General features: G+C 38.0%; 1 long non-coding RNA gene across 1 annotated transcript; it reads left to right on the forward strand.

Moving 5' to 3' along the window:
- The first annotated feature begins 196 nt into the window (after positions 1-196).
- On the forward strand, positions 197-21,700 carry LOC133213476 (uncharacterized). The gene is made up of 3 exons (XR_009725830.1): positions 197-290; positions 18,831-19,020; positions 21,647-21,700. It is a non-coding gene; the product is annotated as an uncharacterized LOC133213476 (long non-coding RNA).
- The last annotated feature ends 1,507 nt before the right edge of the window (positions 21,701-23,207 follow it).

A 23,207-nucleotide genomic window follows, 5' to 3' on the forward strand; every position in this document is an offset into this window, starting at 1 on the left:
GAGGGAAGGGAAGGGAAGGGAAGGGAAGGGAAGGGAAGGGAAGGGAAGGGAAGGGAAGGGAAGGGAAGGGAAGGGAAGGGAAGGGGTGTTTTTTTCCTTGCGGCTGTTTGCAGCGCGAGTCCCAAGCCCTGCAGGAAGGGCCGTCCTGTCCTGTCCTGTCTCGGTGGAGCGAGGGGAGAAGCGGTCGTTGGTCCGCCTTTGCGCCGGTTGCCGCTGTGAGGTGGTGTGGGTAGTGTCCTCCGTTCAGTAGGCAGCCGCAGCTCTAGAGGAGGCACCTCGCATCCAGGAGAGTAAGTGCGGCTGGGGATGAGATGTGAATTTGGGAGAGGTGTCCTGTCTTCTCCGGGAGGCCTTCTATTACTTGTTCTCTCACAAATATCGTTTTACAGCTGGGAGAAGACGGGTCAAATCGCTATCGTTTTCACAACTCGAATTCTGCTAGAAGTCCCAGAAGAAGCAAGCAAGCAAGCATGTCTTTTCCCTTAATTTACAGAGGTAACATGAACACCTTTAAATGCTTTTAAAACTCCATGGGTGAGTTTTACCCCTTCGGCTCAGGAAAAACCTAACACAGGGGGTGCTTCCTTGTGTACATCCTTTCTAACAGAGGAGGAACGTTCCCAGAGCCCCTGGATATACAGAAGGGTAGTGTCAGTATTAACAGTTTATGTCAGCAGTTCCTACTTGCAGTTTTTTTTCTTAATCCTACATTTATTTATTCAGAAAAGACTGCTTTTAAAGTAGTATTTTAAACCAGGATTTTTTTTATTATTACTTTTAAATCTATGTATTTCTCTCAATGGCTTTCTGTTGCTTTGCAGCCCAAACTAAAGATGTTCCTTTCATGCGTTGTTTTAAGTAGAGATCAGGTGTTGCAATTTGTAGGTCACCAGTCATGAAAGTAAGTTTTGGTGAGGCTCATTAGGTATAAAACAGGTGCCACATACTGAATTACAGATACTTGTCGTAACAGAGGCACAGGTCCATAACAGAGTTATTGGACCAAAGTATTTTGGTTTGGACAGACAGCAGCTGCAGAAAACTGTCAAAATTTTGGCGGAGATGTGTCATCCAGTAAACAGTTTTAACTAGATAGGGGAATGCTGCTGAAAAGCCTCCAGGAAAAAAGCATTTGCTGCATGCTTCTGCAAGGCCTTCTTGTGGCCTGCTGTGAACTCCCTTCTTCTGGTATCTCTGGGTTTTATCACTGTCAGATCAACTGATTTAAATCACTGTAATCACAGAAATTGATTACTGGCATGGTGGAAGAACTCTTCCAGTTTAGTGAGTTGAATCAGCTTGTGGAAAAGGGTTTGGTGAGTGGCAGAGCCAGAACACAGGGCGGGGAACAGAGCTGACCAGAGAGTAAGGAGAGAAGGAAGAGCAGAAGGAATTTGAATTTGGAAAGCAACGAGATGGGAATGCCATTTCAGTGACAGTAAACAGTTAGGTCAGCTCAATTGCAGGTTAAGTTGCAGTTCTCAGAGAAAGGAAAAACTGAACTTAAAGCCCCAGCATATTCTATAGTACATTTTCTAACTGAAACAAGTTTGAAGAGTCTACACTTCAACAACCTTCTTCAGTAAAAAAGGATTAATTGGTTTTAACACAATCGTAGAAATAGGTTGCTATTTATCCTGATGTGTGGTCTTGAGATTTTTGTGAAGCCTTTCAAAAATCTCTAAAATTCAATGAATTAGCTTTTAGCACCTCACTCCAAAGGCACCAAAAATAACAAGTGTTGAACTATTTCATGTTACTTACTATTTTAGTACTCCATATCATATTGTTCACATGTGAATTATATAAACTTGAGGTATGTAAATTATATTCCCTTACATATTTTTTGAAATCAGAATGTGTATATAATAATTATAGATTATTATAATAGTTTATAATTAAGTAAATAATAATGTGAAAGTTGTAGAAAATAAAAGGCTACCTGGAAAACCAATAACAGCATGTTGCTTTGTGCTTAATAGGGAACATGCCAATTTTGAGAAAAATGGTACAGTTTTCCTGCTTTTCTGCTTTTATAGAGGCTAATGTTGAGTTGGGAAAAAAAAAAAAAAGATACATATGTATATGGTGATTGTAAATCTACCGAAGATTATTCACAGTGAGAGACAGACCACCTCTTTTCTTTCTCCCCTCCTTCTTTCCCTGACATCCATTCACTCTGTAGTCTTTTTAAGGTGGCTTTCGCTGTCTCATGCTCTTGTAATGGAGGATTTTGCTGTGTCCCTTTGAAAGAGATGTGCACAGTCAAAATTACCTGAGGATTCACTTACCAGCTTGTCACTGCTAACAGTTCTGATAATGCTTGTGTGGTATATTTGCTACCTTTACCAAAAGCAATCCCTCCCTCCTATTCTGCCTCCTCTCCATTTTATTTCTGTCTTGGGAGCTGCAGAGGAGAAGGTGAAAATGGAAATGCTTGGTGGTCATACTCTCGGATTAGGTTAAAGAATCAAAATGGAAACAAAAATGTTGAGAAAATCAAGCCTTCATCAACTTCAGTATGCTGATACAGTATCTCGATTGAATTATTTATGGAGTTAGCTGTGCAGCATTATAGGAAGAGGAAATTAAGGAAAAGCCTGTAATGAAGATGAAGTAAATACAAAAAAAGGGGAGAGGGAATCAATAAGACATCCTTTCCTTTCCTGTGAAATAATTTTCTGTCTGGCAAAGTGATCTTGTGAATATATGGGAACAACATTCCACACAGCTTTTTCCAAAAGGTAGCTGTGGACAGGAACTGATGTTAACGATACCTAGCAAACGTAAAAGCCTCATTTTCTCGTACCTCGTTCAACCTTTAGCTATTTATCCGGACTATCAAATTGTAAGTTTTGGAGTTATAAGTTCAAACTATGTTTTCTTACCTAAAATTACCATTTTGATTTGATATTATCTTACACCAAGGCTATCAACTATGATGGACCTGAACAAGCTGTTGATTGTTAGCAACAGTTTTAACTTGAAAAAGTATTTCCAGTGGCTTAACTATGCATAAATAATGGCAAGCTATGACGTGTCACTGGTAAAATAATGTAATTTACTAATACAAGCAAGATTCACATCCTTCTGTGAGCTGATGTGGGGTGATGGCAAAGTGCAGACCCAGAGAGGGAGTCGGTTGTGTAGCTGTGAGCTTGCTATGCCATGCTGACCAAGAAAGGACCAGCACCTCCTGTGCACAGCTGGCTAGTGATTGCAGGAATGGACTCTTGGTTTCTCTCATATTCTGTGCCTTTTCAGTTTCTGATGTGCTTTGATTATTCTCTACCCCTCTGCTTGTTCTTAACAGAGGGCTCCTTGTTGGCTGTCTCTTTTCACATAAAAAACTTTTGCCTGAATTAGCATTGTATGAAATCCAGAAAGTAATGGGCCAGCTTCTCTGCATTTATTGTCAGTGGCTAAATACTCTAAAATTGGTTATGAATTTAGAGTGCATTTTTGTCATAAGCCTATGGAAATGAATTTTTATATTCAATTACATTTGAAAGATCCATTTTGGGTTGTTAGAGAGGTTTTGCCTTGAAGGCAAAACTGCCTTCTTAGCAGTGTTGACTTTCTGTTGAACCAAAATCATAAAGGTCACAGTGCTCAATACACAGCAGTAGTTTGTGGTGCAGAAAGCATCTCTTTGAAAAGGCAGAAATGAAAAAGCAGAATACATAACATTTCTGACAGGATGTTTTGTTGCCTTTGGCTGTAATTTATGAAAAGTACAAAAATAAACCTTAAAAAGAGAAAGTGATTTGTCAATATTTGAATTTATGTGCAATCAATATCCAGAAAGCATTCATGAAGATGGTAATGACTTTTGGAAGTGTTTTTAATAATACCAACAGCTAATCATCTGAAATTTAATCTTGAAAGTGAGTTACTGGTTATTTTCCTTCTTTACGATGCTTAAGTTATTCTGTCAGGAAATGAAAAATCTTGTATGACTTAGCTGAGCAGATGACAACAGCACAAATTGCAAATGGGCAACTTCAACACAGGTTTAACATTTCAGTCTGTATGCTGACACTTGTTAACATAAACTGGGTAATACTTAAGAGTAACCAAAATGTCTCAGGAGACCTAATTGGATGAATCCGTAACTAATATTAGGCTATGGCCAGTTTTGCATATCACATTTGTGAGTTTCATTTGACCTTCATTTGAACCTAAGTCTTCATCCAATTATGGGGTTTTTTGCTGGTTGGCAATACAAGCTCTGCAGAGCATGCGGCAATGTACCACTTCTATGTTTATTTTCTACATACTGCACAGTAAATTTTTAAGAATGTGCAGGGCTAACTGATTTTATGAAGCAGAGTATTATGGCTTGCTGCAAAAAAAAGATAAAGACTTTTATTTCAGAGACAATGTTTTATTTCTTCAAACTAAATTTGTTACCATTCTGCAGCAGAACACCTTAACATGTGTGTTAAGTGCACCCTGAAATTTACTTGGAATCAATGGAAATTAAGATGTTCCTTACCTGTCTGGCTGATGATTAAAAATATGTGCTTGTTGTGCATTTATAGAGATAAAGATGTTGTGTGGCACAGTGTCAAATGCTTTGCACAAGTCCAGGTATATGATGTCAGTTGCTCTTCTCTTATCCACCAGTGCTGTGGCCCTACTGGGACCAAACTGGTCCGGCACAATTTGCCCTTTATGAATGCATGTTGGCTATCACCAGTCACCCCCTTATTGTTCTTGTGACTTAGCATAGTTTCCAGGAGTATCTGCTCCGTGATCTTGCCGTGTACTGGGGTGAGACTGACTGGGTCTTCCTTGTTTCCCTTTTTAAAAATGAGGGTTATATTTCCACTTTTCGAGTCAGCAAAATGAGAGTGTTCATAGAGACAGTTAATGAATATCTGCAAAAGTGCAAATGTGTAATCAGGCTACCTTGCAATAATTAATGTAAATGTGAAACATGCTCTTCTAAGCCGGGACTGCCACACCATCACCTAACTACTCTGTTGTGTGGTCTGAGAATCTCATCTGCAGGACATGGTTTCTAATAGGTCATTTCCCTCAGGCCTAGTCATTAAGTGGTATTTCCAAACCTATAAAATCTTTGAAAGGGTGTAGTGTTTCAAAGTTTGGAGTCCTCCTTTGACACTAAGCATTTTTAGCTGCCACTTAAGTAAGCATTCTAGAGGGCTGAACTTGGAAAAAAACTATTCTAATTATGTGAGTATTGTATTATATATATTTGGCTTAGGTTTCTATCATCTCAGTGATTTAGTGATCTTAAGACCTACTCCCATTTTATCCTAGCTGTTCATGGGAGACATTTTGTTACAGGTTTTGCTACTTGCCAAAAGACATCTCTACTTTCAGCTTGTTATCTGTTAAAAATTAAAAACTTTGGAGTACGTTTTATTTATTAACACAAACTAATGTGATTCCCTCTATCTTTCTCTTCAAACTCCAGTCATTGAAGGTCTACAGAGCTCAGATATGTGTGTGTATACACACACACACACACTTCCTTAAACTAGTAGGTTAGAAACCGGTATTTTAACTAAGTGATGTGTTGTTTTGTATGTTGGAGGAGGATATTCTCTTTCATATTTCTCTTTCTGTGAGTTGTAAATAGTATTTCTGGAAAAGATGACGTCCTTTTCAATAAAACTGCCTGTTAAAATCATCTTCATCTTCACAACTGTGTAAGTGGATGAATTTGGTTAGCATAATCAAGTAATGTAAGACTAACCTGCATTCTACTCTACAAATTGATAGAAAAATATAGCCCAAGCAGAAGATAAAACTTTGCAATACTGAGAATTGTTTTAAATAGCCTCACAGTATCTTAGGATGTTTGGGAAACAAGTTATTAATGTGATGGGAGGGGAAATACTGGCAGTAAAAGTTTCTACCCGAAAACAAACCTTAAATAAATAATATATGGAGTAAGCAGAATTCTTTAGGTTCTTTAGAGTGGAAAGAGGCCTGGTTGTTTGTGGGGGGGTTGGCTTTTCTTTAAGTGCTGATGAAATCTATCCTTGTGTTGTACTGAGGTGTTATGTGCAAAACCAATTAGCAGAACTGCACCTAGAGTGACATATTGTCCAGGCACATTTTGAACCTGTAAGGCAACATTTAAAAAGTAGTGAGTGGACAAAATTGGATCTCAGCACCAGGCATTTGTCGCTGTCCTTGAGATAAACAGTGTAATGGGACAGGGCGACGGCCCTTTGCCTGGCTGGCTAAAAATAAATACTGTACACACTTCATATGCATCCCTCTCTTTAACGTGTGGGAGGAGAGAAAAATCCACAGGGGAACAGATGCTTCATTTTTGTCCCTCTCACAGCACCCTCTCAGGTTCCTCCCTGACCTTTGCTCACTGAAGCTGCAGTCAGTAGTCAATAGGCCTCTGTTTTATTCTTAATCCCTATATGATGGGAGCAAGTCTATGGATATACCTGAGGGTTAACTGGTCATTTAAAATAATGTTAATTTTATCTGCATTTGTAATTCAGATTTTTATATAAAAATCAAAAAAAGCCCCAGATTTTTAATAGGGCTTTTATATATATATTTATTTACTCATAATAAAGGAAAAAAATCTTGCACCACATGGCTGATATTTCTCATTACTTTAGTAAGACTCTTGTCAAAGTAAAGGTTCAAATCTTACTTCAGAGAGGTATTGTGCTATGAAACTGATTCACAGCAAGAACACCTGAGGTTTTTAAAGTACCAAGGAAAATAAAGATTCCCATTTCATCCATTATGCATGTTTTATAAGAAGTTACAGATTGGGTTGTTTGTGGGGTTTTTGGTAAAAAAAAGTGTTTATTGATAGCTGTGCAGCATTCTGTTTCTCATTGGAGGTTGCTGGGTTTGGTTGAATTTCTTTTCCTCCCAATTCTTTGCATGTGCAAATGCAATGTAGCATTTATCTTTAAGATTATGATTTATAGTGGAAGCTTGCTGAGCTTTGATTGTAGGAATACGGTGGAAGTGTTTAGTGAGGTACTTTGAGGCCCTGAAATGAGTATTGGTGTTTATTAAGGAAATATTCCCTGGTTTGGAAAGAAGTTAACAGTGGCTTTTCAGTTGAAGAATCTTTCTGGTTCACATCACATTACAGTCAGATTGCATCTGAAAACTCCAGTTGCTTTGTTTTGCCTTCAGACAGACACTCAAAATGCTGGTCAGGAGCTCTAAGGGCTTGTTGCATAGATGTATGGTTCACTGGTGGTAAGGCACATCGTGGGGCTGATTCTTCTCTTAATATTAACTAAGTCATGTGAAATGTCTCTTAAACCAGAGGTATTGCAGCAACACAAAGTGCGTATGAAAAGATAGCCAAGCATGGAATCTTTCTGCAGGCTGTTCTTTCTTACTCACTCATTTCTTCAGCATGTGAGGTGCAGAGAAGCCAGGCACAGTGCCAACAGGATGGCAGAAAGGGAATGAGGAAGAACCACTACCCTGCTTCCTCTGCTAAGCAAATACAGATCTCTTTCTACAGTCTGATTTCAGATGTTATATATTTTCAAAATATATCTTGAAGTATAAATTGCTTTAAACTTTGTGGTTTCATATTGTGGCAAATACATATAGTCTACATATTTGACTTTAATATTCTGCCTTGCTTCCATAAGAACAAATATGCGTTATCAGCTTTTTTAGTATGTCCTTTCTCCTAATCCACTGTGTCTTTCACAGCCCTTTTCCTTTCTGCATTTTATTCAACTCTAAAAATATGAAAGCCCCTCATTCTTTCATCCACCAAGCCACTCTTAGTCTTTCCTTCATTCTTGTGTCAGGACAAAGCCTGCTGTCCAAGCAATTGCTCACATTCCCATTCCTAGGCTTTTGCCTTTCCTCAATTCAAAACAGGTGCTAACCAGTCATATAAATGGTAGACTTCCTGAGACTGTTTTCTGTGCAGTGTCTGTTAGTGACTTGCAGGAACAGATCTGCAGTGTGGAACAGAGCCAGAGAAGCCATGAAGAATGGAAAATGTCCAGGCTGGCTAAGAAAATTGGATTATATAGAGCAAAGATTGGAATGTGTGAGAAATTAAAATAGGCTGTCCCTAAAAAAGGACAAAAAAAACTGCAGAACCATTGTTAGGTGTTCTGTCCATCTTCATTTCCTACTGTCATAACTGCATTTCTTCCCTTCTTGGGCATCTCTTAGGAACTTGGTGATGATAATACCAGTTATCTGTCACTACTATATTAAGGAGATATTTCTTCCAAAATGATGAGGGATGTCATTATAATGGAGTTGTCACTAAGCTTCAGTCATGTGGTGGCTTGTAGGGCTGAGCATTCCAGCAAAGCTGTCGGTGCAAACCCTGAAAATCTTTTCACTTTGCATGTCAAAAATTATCATAGACTTTGATATTATGAAAGGATTGGAGCCTGCTTCATGGAAATTCTGCTTTCCAGAAAGGCAAATGAGTGCAGAGTCAGTGAGGAGAAGAGTATGGTAATCTATGGGATTAGAAGTGAGATTAGTGTGAGATTAGGATAATAATTATACTACACAGTGAAGTATGGTATAGAAATAATCGATCCAAGCACCACTAAACTATTTCCAGAAGTGAATTAGTACAGCCATGTTAGTTTGGCATTAAATACATGTAGAGGAAGATTGGCTGTCTTGGTGGTAGGGCACATGGGCCCAAAAGGAATGCACTAACGGATTTTATACAGCTCTTGTATACAGGTCTAGAGTACCTGTAGTGTACTGCAGACTGGCATGGGTTCCCAAGTCAGCTTGAACCTTTTCATGTTGCATACCATGCTGCAAGATAGAAGTGCTATAAAGGATCTTGACTTGATTAGCCAGGCAAAATGAGTATTACTAGAAAGTATTATTTCTTTGAATGTGCCACCAGAGCAAGAAAACTCTGTTTAAACTGAGGGACAGCGTTAGTAGAAGAGTGTAAGTCATTGTCTGGCTAGGGATACACTGAGTCTAAAAATCAAAAAGAATTTCTTGTCCGGGCAGAGATGCCTCGAGATTGCCATCTGATTGAGTAGTTTAAGGGGGAATTTGGTCAACTTCTGAAAATGATTAAATGGTATGACTGTAAGTGAAGGAGTGGATCATTTCCAATGTTCAGATTATTCAGGAGTTCTATTCCTGTGTTCCTATGACTCACAGTTCTGTTCAAGTGTCAGAGTCAACAATAAATTCTACTATTGAATAATCTCGGAAGAGCAGAGTCCTAATTATAACCTTGTAGAGTAATAACCTGCTCATATCTTTGTACATATATTCAACTATTGTGTGTATATATATATATGTATTTCAGTTAACAGAGTTGAAGGGTGAAAGGAGTGGGTTCTCTGGAAGTCAGACACCTTAAAAATGCATAGGGAATTGGGCTTCTTCAGCTGTACAGTTAATGAAAGAATTTTATTCAGTCTTGTTTCTTTTTAAATAACAGTGATAGAACCAGAGAGGTCCTGGTTGCACACATTTCTTGTCTATTGTTTGGCTTTTTTTTCTTTCTCTTCTTTTTTACACATTTCAGTCATTCTAATCATAAGGACTTGAGAACTGCTGAATTCAGCCAGAAAAGTCCACCTGACCTAGTATCCTGTCTTAGTAAGTAGATACTTCCAGAAAATAATGCATGGAGGCAGTCATGCTTATGTGATTTTTTTATTTTTTTTTTCCCCCATGTTCTTCTAGCCTTCAGTGGCTAGGAGACTCTTGTTTAATAGTTACCACTGACCTGCTGAACAGAATGCTGGATTCATAAAGTCATGATTTTTTGATCCGTGTGCAGTTTGAGCCTTGCAATGTCTGATGAAAATTAGTTTATTATTACCAATAAAGTGCATGCCTTCCAATATTTATACGATGAAAACTAGTGATAACTGTCACCAGCTCCCCTTTTTCATAAACTTCATGACTTAATACGGCTCTACCATATCCTCCTTCAGATATTTTTTCTAATCCTACCATAACCTTTTTGATAACGGAATGACTGAAACTGCATCTGGTATTCATAATGTGTCTGGGGCTTTAATGTATATAAGTGTGGACCTTTTGTGCTTATTCTCTGTTAATTTTTATATAATTCCTAAATTTTTGTTTGCATCTTCAAGCACCAGGTGTATTCAGATTTCTTTCCAGGTGATACTGACTAACACCCTATGTATATATGTATATGTGTATTTTCCCTTCCTCTCTTGATGTGTAGCACACTTGCTGAAGCTAAATAGCCTCTGGCATTTTATTACCCATTCATCATTGAACCATCCTCTGAAGCTTTTCATAGCCAGCTTTAGATTTCCTCAGCCTAATAGTTTTGTGTCATCTGTTGTGGTTTGGTGGTTTTGTGGGTTTGTTGTTTTGGGTTTTTTTGTTTGGTTGGTTTTTGGTTTTGTTCTATCATGTGTACTTTTCTACATCATGTATGAATATACTGAAGGACCCAAATCTCTCAACTGGGCCTATGTCTGTGAATCCTGAGAGTTTTGTAGTGTGAATATTTCATTCTGAAGAATACAAGCCATATAAAGGCTGAGTCATAAAAGGCACTCATCCTTTTTTTCCCCTTCTTCCTAAAATGCAACATTACCATTTTAGTTTAATTGTTTACTTTCTGCATAAGTAGATGCATTTTTAATTCATCTTTGTGATGCAGTTCTGCTATTCCAAAGGTTTGTTGGGCAATGGGAAAATGACAACAAACATTCACTGTTTGATGATTTAATTATCACATATATTGAGTTTCATGACTTTAACATTTTTATTTTATCAGCGTAGGGGGTTCTGGCACATGCAGACAATTGAGAGTGTTTGTCAGGAAAAAGTATATGAAATAAACTGTTCTTTTTATTTGTTGAATTACAGTATATAAAGGTTGTCTTTGACTCTCTACAATCTTCTATTGGCTTAATTCACTACGCTTACTTATTAAGCTATGAATACCTGCAAATCCTTTAAAGGATTAACTGTATCTGCCCGCTAAGCTTTCCAAGGCAGTTAAAAATAACTGCAGTCTGATTGTACTGACACACTAAAAATTGGATCTACTCTACATTTTGTTGTATTTGCTGCTGCTTTGACGGATGTAATGTAGTCTGGAGATACTTCAACCTTCTATGAGGACTGGTTGACCAAGTGTTCTTGAAACCCCTGTTACAACTAGCAGCTGTTTTCCCTTACAGACCATAGAGAATCAGCATTTGTTTTGTCTCATGAAAAATGCCAGTGACCAGGGACATGTAAGATGGAAAAAGAAATTCGGCTTAATACCAGTGCATGAAATAAAGGATCTTTATCTGTTGAAAAGACTGTGACTTACGCAAGGTGGTCTGCAGTATAGTCTATAGTCCTTTATGTATTGTATGGCTTTTGCTGGCTGCAGTCATTGACGTCAGCAAATATGGGTCTTTTCCACATTTACAGAATTGTTATATTCTAGTGCAATAGAGCATCAATGCTGGATGCTGCTAGATGTGATTAGGAAGGGAGCCAAACAGATGGGATTCACCAAAGTGGAAGCCTTACAAGGAATGCTCAAGTTTCTCTTGGTGCTCCAAGAGCATGTGAGACAGCAGTGCACTAAAATGTGTACTGTCTCTGTGATCTATTCACCCTGCTGGATATCAGGGAAGAAGAGTTGGCCTTCATCTTCTTCCTTGGTCAAACAAATTAAATTGTGGAATATATAAAATGGAGACTTTGAGGCAAGGTTTTTCACTGTCTTTTGCAAGCTATTTTTTCTCTGAAATCTTGTACTGGTACAACAGAAACTCTAGGTTGCAAAAGGGTATCATATATGCTGGTATTTTCTTGTAGGGGAAAGATAGAATACCTAATGTGGATCCTTTTTTGCTACAGTGATTCCTACCTTCCTTAACAGATTCTTTAGGCTCCAGCAAAAAAAGCAGAAGTTTCAGTATACAAAACAGCAGAAACTGATTCCAGCAGTTTTAAGAGCTGAAAGAACATAACATGGCATAAAGCTATTTTGCTCCTAAGTGATAGGCCTCAAGCTAGGTAATACTAAAGTGGATACATTTGCTCTGAGATGGCAGAGGAATGTTGAAAACTAAATGCAGTGAGATGTAGGTACTCACAGGGAGGCAACTCTATCAGCATTCCTTACCATGAACTCCTGACGGTAAGGCACTCCTGACACTAAAGCACTTGTGTCGTGACTTGCCAGCCACCTTGTCAGAGTGTGAAGCGCTGACAAAAGCGTGAAGGAAAATTGAATTCAACCTTCAGTCCCAAAATAATGTTTTACACAGACTACTAAACTTCTTTGGAGTTTGCCTACACCAAGAGCCAAGTAGTTGTTACTTAATTACTTTAATGCTGTTTAGCAGTGGAAGTGCTGTAAGCTTTCCTGCTCTTCTAAATATGTAAGTAAACTCCGCACAACCCAAGCTCTAGTTGTTCTAGAGAGGTTCTAGTTTGGATACAATAAGCAGTGTAACTCCATTAACATTAATATGTGCTGCTTTGTCTAAAATACTTTTGGAGACTGATAAAGTTTGTGTTGAGGCACCTTCATGCTGAGTTAAATCAAGAGATCACATTATCCTTTTTACTAGTTCTAGCTAAGGGAAGCCAACAAAAACTTTGGAGAGTGGTAACATTTTAAACCCTTTTTTTTTCTTTTATAGTCAATGTCTGGCCATGCGTGGCCATAGCCTCCTTGAGGAAGTGCCACAATTAAGCAGATACATTGCTTGAGGTATTTCAGCAGTGTCCCTTAGAAACAGTCACAGAATTTCTAGAATGTACCGAAATGCACTATGCAGGCAATAGATGGCATGGACTTACCAGGCAGATTATATGGATCTACTTACTTCAGTGTTAATTTGTTTATTTTAATTAGACATGTATTGTTTGATTTTTAGCTGCACTTCATGAAAAACTGTCAGGCTAAATTCTGTTCAGTGTGTATTTTGCAGGGATAAAATGAAGTTTTACAAAAAGCACTGTCTAATATAAGCTATTTAGTGCATTGGTATGAATAGCAATCATAATTTTGAGTTTTAAATGGGAAATCTTGTGGAACCCAAGCTGTCAGGTTTTTGCCAGAAACTTGCTGGTTCCATGCCAACTCATATACCCATCCATGTGGCAGGTTGCCCAGCCTTCCAAAAGCGGCAGCTCCCCCTGCATCAAGGATGGCAGCACTTCCAGGGCTGCAGGCTCCAGAGCAGGTGGCCAGATGGACTTCCTCCCAGGTATCACTCAAAGGGTCCCCATGGTGATGGGGTGATGTGCTGTGCAGACTGCAGACAGCTACCCAGCAAGGTGGTAGCTTCAGGTCTGGAGATGTTTTATCTTGTGCCAGCTTTTAGTAATTTTCTAAGAAATTGGTTTACAAGTGGAGATCTTACTCCTGTCACTAAGGAAGAGCTTGTATCCCTAAAGAGGGCCTTATGCATTCAACATGTCACTTTGTAGCAGCCCTGCTTTCCAAGGTTCATGTAGAAATGACACAAAACGAAACAGCATGTTTAGGGGAATGTTGCTTTTTAAGTTGGAATTTGGCTTCTGACAGAGCCCTAGGTTTTGCTGGGATTTTGGTTTTTCTTTTTATCTTAACATTGTTTTTGTTTCTCCTAGAAATAATCTATTTTTACATTCAACCAGACCTCAGAAGCATGATTTGGACTAACAGGCAATTTTTTAATCAGTTACGTGTTTATGGTAGTTAATACACCCTTGGAATTAATAGTGTATTGTAAAGTATTAACCATTACTCAGCAGGCTAATAAATAATAAAAGCATACAAAGCAACTTTGCTTTCTTTTCCTGATTATTTTTAATAGTTCACTGCATTTTAAATAGCTTGTTAGAAAACTTATCTTTCCTAATGGAGTTCTACCCCTAGAATAAATCAATTCCACAACAGCAGGCATGGTTAGAGAAGAACTTTTCATGTTCTAGCTATTGCTTGTGGATTGTTGTAAATAAACAAATCTCTCTTTTACTGAGGTGAAATAATGATACTGAAAGAGATATATTAATGAAGCAACCGTGATACACCAAATATTTTATGGGCTGTTGCCCGGACATTATATGTTTTTATATATAATTACCCTCAATGAAATTAACGAAGAATGTTTAATTAACATAATACACTAGAGCATAAGATAATTAATGTTTCTTATCATAAATTTGTCAAATAGAAACAATGATGCTGTAAAAGATGACATGCTGGTAGATTTTTCTCAAGCTTAGTAACTTTTTCAGCAACTTTACTTCATATCTTACCCCACTAAAGTTAGTAAGTCCATTTCTGAATTCCTAGTTGGGTAGAATAATGGTTTCAGAATCTAGATGGATAATCTTTTTGCCTGTACCTAGCAGTGCAAGAGCTGAAGAATGAAACATTGCCTTCTTTGCTTGGACCAATGGCTTATCAAAATCAGTACAAAGTATGGAAGCACTGTGATTTAAAAAAAACCAAACCTCCTCTCCTGTTTCTTAGTTAATACAATATACTGTGATGGAGAATGTTGGCCTTGATGTGCATTTATCAGATGCCTTCAATGAGCTGTCCAAAATGAAACCAAGCTCAGCTGCTTTGCCTCTGTGCTACTCCAGCTCTATGTGTATTGAAAACATTGGAGCTATGCTAATAATAAATTAGAACAAAATAGAGATAAATCATACACTTCATTTCTTGCTGAAATGATGACAAGGAGTTTCTCTTTGATGTTATTATTTTTGCACTAGTTGATATGAAAGTATTGTTAACTGGATTTACAACACAGATTAAAATTAGTTGCCTAACTCCATTTCTGCTGACAAGCTTAATAACAACATGCTTATATAAAGTAAACTATGATGATCATATAATCAGCTACATACAGGCATAGCTCCAACTGCATAGCTATAGACTTTGCAAAGATTTAGATACAAGCTTAAAGTCCATGCTTAACTGCTTTGTCAGTCTGTCTCTCCTTCTCTTGTTGCTTTTAACTTCATACAAAAGCTATGAAATTTAGCTTATGCTGACATATGAATGTTCAGCTATTTCTTTATGTACTTCGTACCCAAACCTGTGGTTTTTTACTCTTGTTTCAAGCCCAAATACAAGACTACATCCACTATGACCTCTATAGTGGTATGCCCTGGGTGTGAGCATGCATATTTATCTGTTCTCAAAGGCAATGCATGTGCCTCATCTAACCAAAACTCCTCTAATCAGGTGGACAGCATTTAAGCATAAATCCTTTTCCAATGAAACTGTCCCCAAACTCATGCTTTTTGCAGTAAATGTAAATGGAGTTCTCTTGTGGCTTTTGTTTTAAATCACTTACTGCTTATCACAGTTATTGATACCTGGTTTTCATTGTATTTTAAAATGTTTACAGCAAAATATCGCATTAGTAATAGTAGCAAAGATTTAGAAAGCAAATTGCACAAGAGCTATTTTATAGCCTGAGACTGTCATCTCATATACAAAATATAAGCTCATACACAAAGGAAGGGTGATAAATCATGGCTTTAGGCAGTGGCTTTAATAAACAGTATAGGTTTTTTTAATACTTAAAAAAGCTAAGGTTTTACTAGAAATGTAACCTCATGTTTGTGTTTTATGTGCATTCTTCCCCAAAATATCATTCATCTTCAATAAGATTTAGTCAGGCTCATATGCTTGACCAAACTAATGAGGGAGATATTAGACTGTCTAGAGAGCTATGGATATATTTAAATAAATAGATTTGTTAAGTGCTCCAATTGTCTTAAAAATCAGGAGCCAAGTGACAATATTGGCATAGGTTAGAATGATAATAAAAAGTACTTTAAGTACACATTTCCTTAAATTTAGTTCCTAAAACTTGACAGTGTCCATGTGTCTCTTCAGGTTTTTAGTATTCGCTATATGTACTGTAGCTTTCCCTGGCATATGCGTCCTGTAAGGCAAGGGACAACAGCATCAAGAAGTAAACATCTGACTATGTCACAAATCCAGTTAACTCTGACAAGGGCAGTAAAGCCAAGTGAGTAACAAGGCAGTGCTGTCTGGAAGCAGCTTTGTATTTCAGATCCTACTGGAGATGGTAGGACACCAGCTGGACAAAGCAAAAATACTGAGAGCAGCTGAATTTTCTGAATCCACTAAGACCATCTTATACCCTGATGAGGTCACAGCACTACAGCGTTTTCAAGTGTCAGATCTCATCTCTTCACTGTTTCTAAGGAGCAGACAGGAGGAGGGAAGCATTCCCCTCACAGAATGTAAACTATGCGCTAATGTCATGACAAGGTAATGCAGTGAAGCAGAAACTGCAGTTAAGATCACACAGCCTCTCCTCAGCCACCACTACGGTGTTTGGTTATGATAATAACCTTCGGTAGATTTCAGTGCCATCATCCTCAGGCAGAAATTCTGGTGATTGTCTAATCCTAGGATCTAAGCATGTTAAAAGTAGCTTTCCTCTTTCTAGCTCTTGACACATGGAGTTATGCCATGTCCCAGTTAATGAAGCTGAATAATTAAATAATTGCTTTACTGGTCTGCTACATTCACTCATGTTTGAGACTCAAAAATGTGCATGAATTTCTCAAGTATAGCAATGTCAATCTCGTGATACTCCTTTGGCAAAATTATTTTGTATTTATCTTGAGAAGAGAATCCATTCCTTGGCCTTCTGACTAGAAATAGAAAGTCTTCCCCTACATGTTTCTGTGTAGAAGAGAAATACCTACTCTGTTTACTTTATCTATGTAACTCAAACAACACTCTTACACTTGCAAGTTGCACAGCTTTCTCTCCTCACTGAAAACTATTTCACAATCATGCAGTACCCTCAAGTAAAATGCTCACTTTCCATTTAATTTTGAGTAATGGAAGAAATTTTTAGGCCCATAAAGGATTACAAAATATTCGACATTATTGCTGTTAATTGTCGACGTTATTTGCAACTCATAATAATTTACTTTTCTAGTTGCCAGAACAGTCAAACATACTGTTTATTAGCTTTAATATGTGCCCTAAAACTGAAGAAAACAGCTATCCTCAACTTTGGGATAGAGGAAGGAATGTTTATATGGGAAAAAGCATGGGAACTGGGCTTAGCTCATATCTCACAGCAAATCGGTTGAAAATTTCCCAGCACTTTTCTAATCTCTCTATTTCATTGAAACTGAAGTTACAATTATATTAACTTCAGCAAAATTTTCCAAAGGGAGATTTCTCAGCGTTAGAATGGGATTTCTGGTCTAGAAACCAGAAACAAATACAGTGATGCAGCGGTTAGGTTATTGAATTACTAACTTTAGAGTAGGGAGCCGAAAGTTTCCCCTCTCCTAATTCCATGTTTGTATGCACTGCATCTCTTATTTTTTTTCCCTGCAACTTGAAGAGACCCAAGTTTTGTTCTCATATAGAGGCCAAAAAAAATAAAAGCTTCAGCAAGTCTGTAGTGCCAGTTTTCTAGTTTACCTTAGTGTTAGTCCCATATTTCCTGACTCTGAGAATTTAAAGTGGGGTGAGATGGATAAATTTAACTGTCCAGATGGTCTCTAAGGTCAGGGAAAGGAGCAACCAAAGAATAAATAATGTTCAAGATTCCTTCTACAGAAAATTAAAAATATCATCATGCTTCTATATTTTTCTGACTGCATTTAAACGTGATCTTCTTGCTACAACTTTGAACACAAATAGACTTCAGCAAATGGATATATGCTGTAGATGCAGCACATGCATATGCTGACATACAATTACCATATGTCAGTTCACAGTGATTCTCTAGCTCCTGAGACATGTAAATAATTCTGTGAATAGCACTCCATCTTTTCAACATCTTGGAACATATAACTATTTTCATTATGTTGCTCTTCTCCTTCCTTTGAGGCCATATGCATTTACAACTGACTTAGATTAGGCAGAAAGGACTGATAAAAAGAATGTAAAATAGCTTTGAAAGATTTCTACTACAGTCAAATATATTTGGAATTTGAAGAACCAACATGAACCTTTGAAACAAAATAAAATCTATATCTATCTGTATAAGCAAAGAAAACACTATAGGGATTGGAATTTTTGACCTGGATTCATCCAGGGTCATATACAATATTTATTTCATTCCTAGTATGTTACACAGCAAGTTAAAATTTAATTAAAAAAAAAAAACAAACAACCAACCAAACTCAAAAACAATGTCTTTAATCATGTAACATTAATACTGAGGTTTCAGCTTGAACTGGAGACTGCTGAGTCAGAGCCTTACACTCTCATACAGAGAACAGTGGTAGCTGCCAACGGGGTATTTCTTGTTGGTTTTCACAACAGACAAAGTAATAGGGTATCTTCATATGCTCTGCAGATGTGCAGTATGAAAGCGTTTAGATCAAGTTTTATAAAGGCCTACTTTGTTTTAGGCAAATAATAGATAAACAAACCACCTATCCCTTAAAAGCCAGCTCTGTCAGAATAATCTTAGCATCTTTCAGCAACTGCATGAAATAAAATACACTCTTGTGTTCTTAATTTACTAACAGTTTTGAAGGAAAAATAGTTTAAATTTATTTGAATACCTATAAGAACTTTAAAAAAGGAAGCATGATGAGAACATACACAAAGGTTCTACTGCACTGTGTGAAGGTAGAAAAACTGTACTGAATACTTTTTGTGGCTTTTGCACCACCTCATCTAGGCTTTTGCATCAGCTTACCTAGGCTTATCTAGGCTTCATCAGTTAAATACTTCATTTGTATCTTTAGAGAAAAAAGAATTGCTTTATACTTCTCCAAAGACAAATGGTATTTTTCTGAATGTCTGGAGAACTGCTGAAAATAAAAACTACCATAAACAAGTAATTAGTAAGAATTTACTTATATTTTCTGCTTTATAGATTATTCCTGCCTGGAGACATGACATAATTTCTGAATAAACTCCAGCTTCCTAACTGTTGCAGTACCAACGACATCAAGCATTAGACTTCCCTACAAAGTGTACGTCACCTTAGGCCAGCACAACAGGAAGAATTCTTTTGACTGGGCTGAAAGAACCAACATTTACTCAAAGCCTCTCATTCAACACAGGTACATTCACTTTCTATTTATGCATCTCCAGAATGGTCAAAGTGCTCTGCAATGTAGGAGGGCATGAAGTAGTGCTTGACATGTTGGACATAAACATGTATGTCATGCAGACATCCTGCTGTCATGAATACATCAGTTCCTGCTTGTGCTAAAAGGCACTGATGTGATCACAAAATGGGTTAGAGATCTTTTTGCTCTTAATTGTGTAACACTGGACATTTTTGCCCTCTGCAAATTAAGGATTGCGTCGTAAAAAAGGCTTTTGTGTCAATATGAGTGTTTAAAGTGGAAAACAAAGTTCCATAAGCTTTAGGCTAGCCACCTCTACAGGAAGGTAAACAACCCAAAATGTATGGTCATGCGTGTATGCTTTTCCTTCCACAACTACCTTGATAACCAGATTAATTGTAATTGGAAACACAATTTTCTTCTGGATGACACTGGAAGGGAAAAATGACAAATATGATATAAAACCTTTTTTTGTTTGTTTCTTACCCAAAGAAAGCCTTTCGTGGCACAATTTGGGTGATCCTGGACTTAAACCCACTAGCAGAAAAAGATAATGGTGCTATTATGGGAGCTAAATGGAGGGAAAATATGTAACAGTACTGTGTACAAGCAATATCCAAGCAGATCTAGAATAAGGGGGATGTAAGTGATGCCATGAAGGACTTATTTGTCAGATACTGTAATTTGAGGAAAAGATGAGCACCTCTTTTCAAAGGATAATAATAGAAATTTATGGAGTCTGTTGTGGCATCATTCCTCTAAATCCGTTATGCTCCATTGCTCACTGTGTTTGTCAGCCATACCCTTCTGCTCCCACAAGTTTTGTACCCACTTGTTCTCTTTCCACACCCGAGTGTTAATGGAGTCCTGCCTGCCAAGCTTGTCTCCCAGGCTCAGCATCTATTTGATTGTGAACAAAGCTTTCACAGGGTAAGTGCTGTCAGAAAGATGTTTCGCCCCTCTTTTTCACTTGTGAAAGCAAGGTGTAAAAAGGTATTTTCCTTCCACAAGCAATGCGTGTTCTAGCATCAGATGGAAGAACAGAATCTGAAACAAGTGTCAGTGTCACTTAGAAACTGCAGACATGAGAAAAATCAGAGGGCTTCCTTTGCCTGTCAGCAGAAGCCGATGTGAAATGTATCTGCATGAGACAGGGGAAAGCAGAACTTGCTGCTTCTTAGAAGTCCTGTGGTTGAGGAAGTTTTGTGAGATAGCTTTACTGCAGGGAGTTTCCAGATGTGTAAAGGAGGTCTGTGGTGCCCGGCCGATTCCCGCCTCATGCAAAGTAATTTCTGTGTGAGAATATACCAGAGAGTGAGAAACCTCAGCACCAGCAGTTTACGGTCAATCTACTGCTGCTGCTCCGAGTGAATTGATAAAGTAAACACAGCCTATGCTGGCTTAGTCACTGCTCACAAACTGAACAAAAACTGAAATGGTTTGTGATGTGTTATAATATTCCAGGAAAATATATTCTGTAGCACTCTGAAAGAAAAACCACTGTATTTAAATAAGCTTCACAGCAGTGTATGTTATTGAATTTGGAAGGCAGATTCAGAAAAGAGAATTAGCAAGCTGAGACTAATAGCTGCATTTGACATACTCGAAATTACAGTAGTTCACTTTAGGTAAGAACTCCATCTGTAAGGGGAGAAATAATACTTAAACATGCCTTACTTTATGGTGTAGTGCCACCTAAGGGTTAAGAGCTTTTAAACCTGAGAGTGGCTTCCTATGGGACAGGGCTTTGACCCAACCTGGTGTGCCCCTGGTCTGAAGGTGTCTGCCCATGACAGGGGATTGGAAGTAGATGAGGTTTAAGGTCTCTTCCAACCTTAACCGTTCTATAATTCTGTTAGTAGCAGAGAAAGTCTTTCTCACATTATTAAATCGTTTGTATTTTGGAACTTACTTGGCAAAGAGCTGCTAAGATTTCCATGTTGTTACATCTGGCAGAATTGTAACTTTCCCAGTTCCCGTTGGAGCTGGCTGTGCTCTTCTGTCTCTTCAGTAGTCTGTCAGATTCGGGATGTTGCAAATCCTGATTTTCTCCCCTGCTAATCAGGTCTTGCGTGATCAGTGAAGAAGAGGTTATCTACATCTACTGCTACAAGGCAGGGTAGGATATTGCTGCCTTGCTGGCATTGAGTCTGCAAGGACTTAGAGCCAGGAAAATTTGCTTTGTGAGGCCAAAATCAGAGAGGAAACCCTGGCCTGCTTCTACTTACTCTAGTTTACTAAAGGAAGGTACTTTAGGGATGAGATGAGGGAGGGATGAGATGCTGTGATTACCCTCTGCCTGTGGGCAGATGTGCTTTATTCCTCCTCAAAATTCCCCACTCATCAGCTTGCACATCGCAAATTACAGTTTGCTCCTTTGGGCTTCTTTTGATTTAGCCTAGAAATGGGCAAAAGAAAAACATAGATAACCTGCCCATCTCTGTACCATGTTTGTTTCTTCAAACTGAGTTTGGGGCTGAAAGCCTGAATTGTGGTCACTTCTTTTTTTTTTCCTGACAAAACCAAAACTCCAAGAGAGGTAATACTTCAGAAGTAGGGTTTTTCCACACTTTTTTATTCTCAAATGGTATTTCATTTTGTACTGTATCTTCCACAGCGGATGGCGTACCTGCCTTGCTGAAACTGGAGATGCTTTCTGTGATGTGGTCAGGAAACTCTCTCATCTGTCCTAGGAGGAAGCTAATGATGGATTCACAGTATTTTTGAAGGAAAAATGTTCACACTTTTGATTGCATGACTGTATGCTTCAACTGTCATAAAGGGCAGTTTCTTCCCTTCCTTCTGTGCCCTCAACACACACAAGCAACTAAGATTTGAGTATTAATATGAGGAAAGACCTGATTTTATTTGTGTTAAGTTCCTTTCTTGAGATCATCGCACTGAAAAGAAAACCAAAAAAAAAAAAACCCAAAAAAAACCAACAACAAAAAAAAGCCAGCTGACAAGAATTGTTTTGTCTGTCACTTAGAAATGGGGAAAAAAGTATTTTGAAACTGCAAGACACAAACTTGGCAAAATGATGCTGGAAGAAATACCAAGCATTGCTGTAAGTGCCCCTCAGGTAAACAAGCCCTGTGGCAAAATTGTAGCACAATGGCCAAAGCAAACTCTTAAGACTGTCCTCTTGATGTCATGATGTAGAAGAGGGGAGGAGCTGGATATCAGGGCTGCCATAATTGAAACTGAATGAACTTTGACAAGATTGTTAAAGAAAAGCTACGGTAGGGAATAGTAAATGCATGGTGGTGTGGCACACTCCGGAAAAAGCAGACTGCTGCTTAGATACTGATGATAAACACTGTGACAAGCCCAAGAGAGCGGGAGACAGACATTCACATCAGCTTCATGTTAGGCACCTTTTGTTCAGGGGGGGGTTTTGGTGACTGTCTTGTTTTCATAAAGTCAGAGAGAATATGCAGTTACAGAAGTAGTACAGTGCTTTTATATATATATATATATGTTCTATTGCTTACCAAAACACAAGTTTTTACATATATGTATGTGTATATAAATACACATATAAATAAATAATTACACTAGTAAATACATACACATGAGAAAACTTGCTATTGCAACTTTAAGGGCACTTATTTTCTAATACAGATACAGGTTAATGTCTGGGTCAGCAGATGTTTTATTAGAAAACATACAACAAATTCAGAGACTTGGAATAAGGATTATCTCCTGTGTATGTGTAAAGGAAATGCTGAAGATTGCAGTAATGTGAAGAGGAATTGGGGAAGTGGTGATGAATGGAAGTCATTAGATATGATTTGGAATGTTCAGAATTTAAATTACAAAATAAAAAGAATGATCCTGCTCTTGAAGTTCCTGAAATAATGTTTTTGGAATATGCATTTTATAGGGCCTGATTCATTCAAAAAGCCCTGATGGTTTAGAGGCCATCAAAGCTGGTGTGTCTGTCTAAAAGTATGTTTCTTTCTTTCCAACTGTATCCTTCTGCTAAACAAAGTATTCCCATTCCTTACAAATCTTGGCAGTTAACTGTCCTTGTGTCAGCAGCTTGACTTCAAGCGGCGGAAACACAGAGCACCTTTTAGTGCCTGAGAGAGGAGACTTCGGGGACGCTTCCCCATCACCTCAGCCCACCCCCTGTGGTATGTGTGATCAGAATGGGGGATCAAGAGAGAAAGTGG

Source organism: Neopsephotus bourkii, unplaced genomic scaffold (genome assembly GCF_033783945.1).
Source record: "Neopsephotus bourkii isolate Nb327-2 ecotype Australia unplaced genomic scaffold, CSIRO-AGI_Nbou_v1 NB_832, whole genome shotgun sequence".
Taxonomy (NCBI): Eukaryota; Metazoa; Chordata; class Aves; order Psittaciformes; family Psittacidae; genus Neopsephotus; species Neopsephotus bourkii.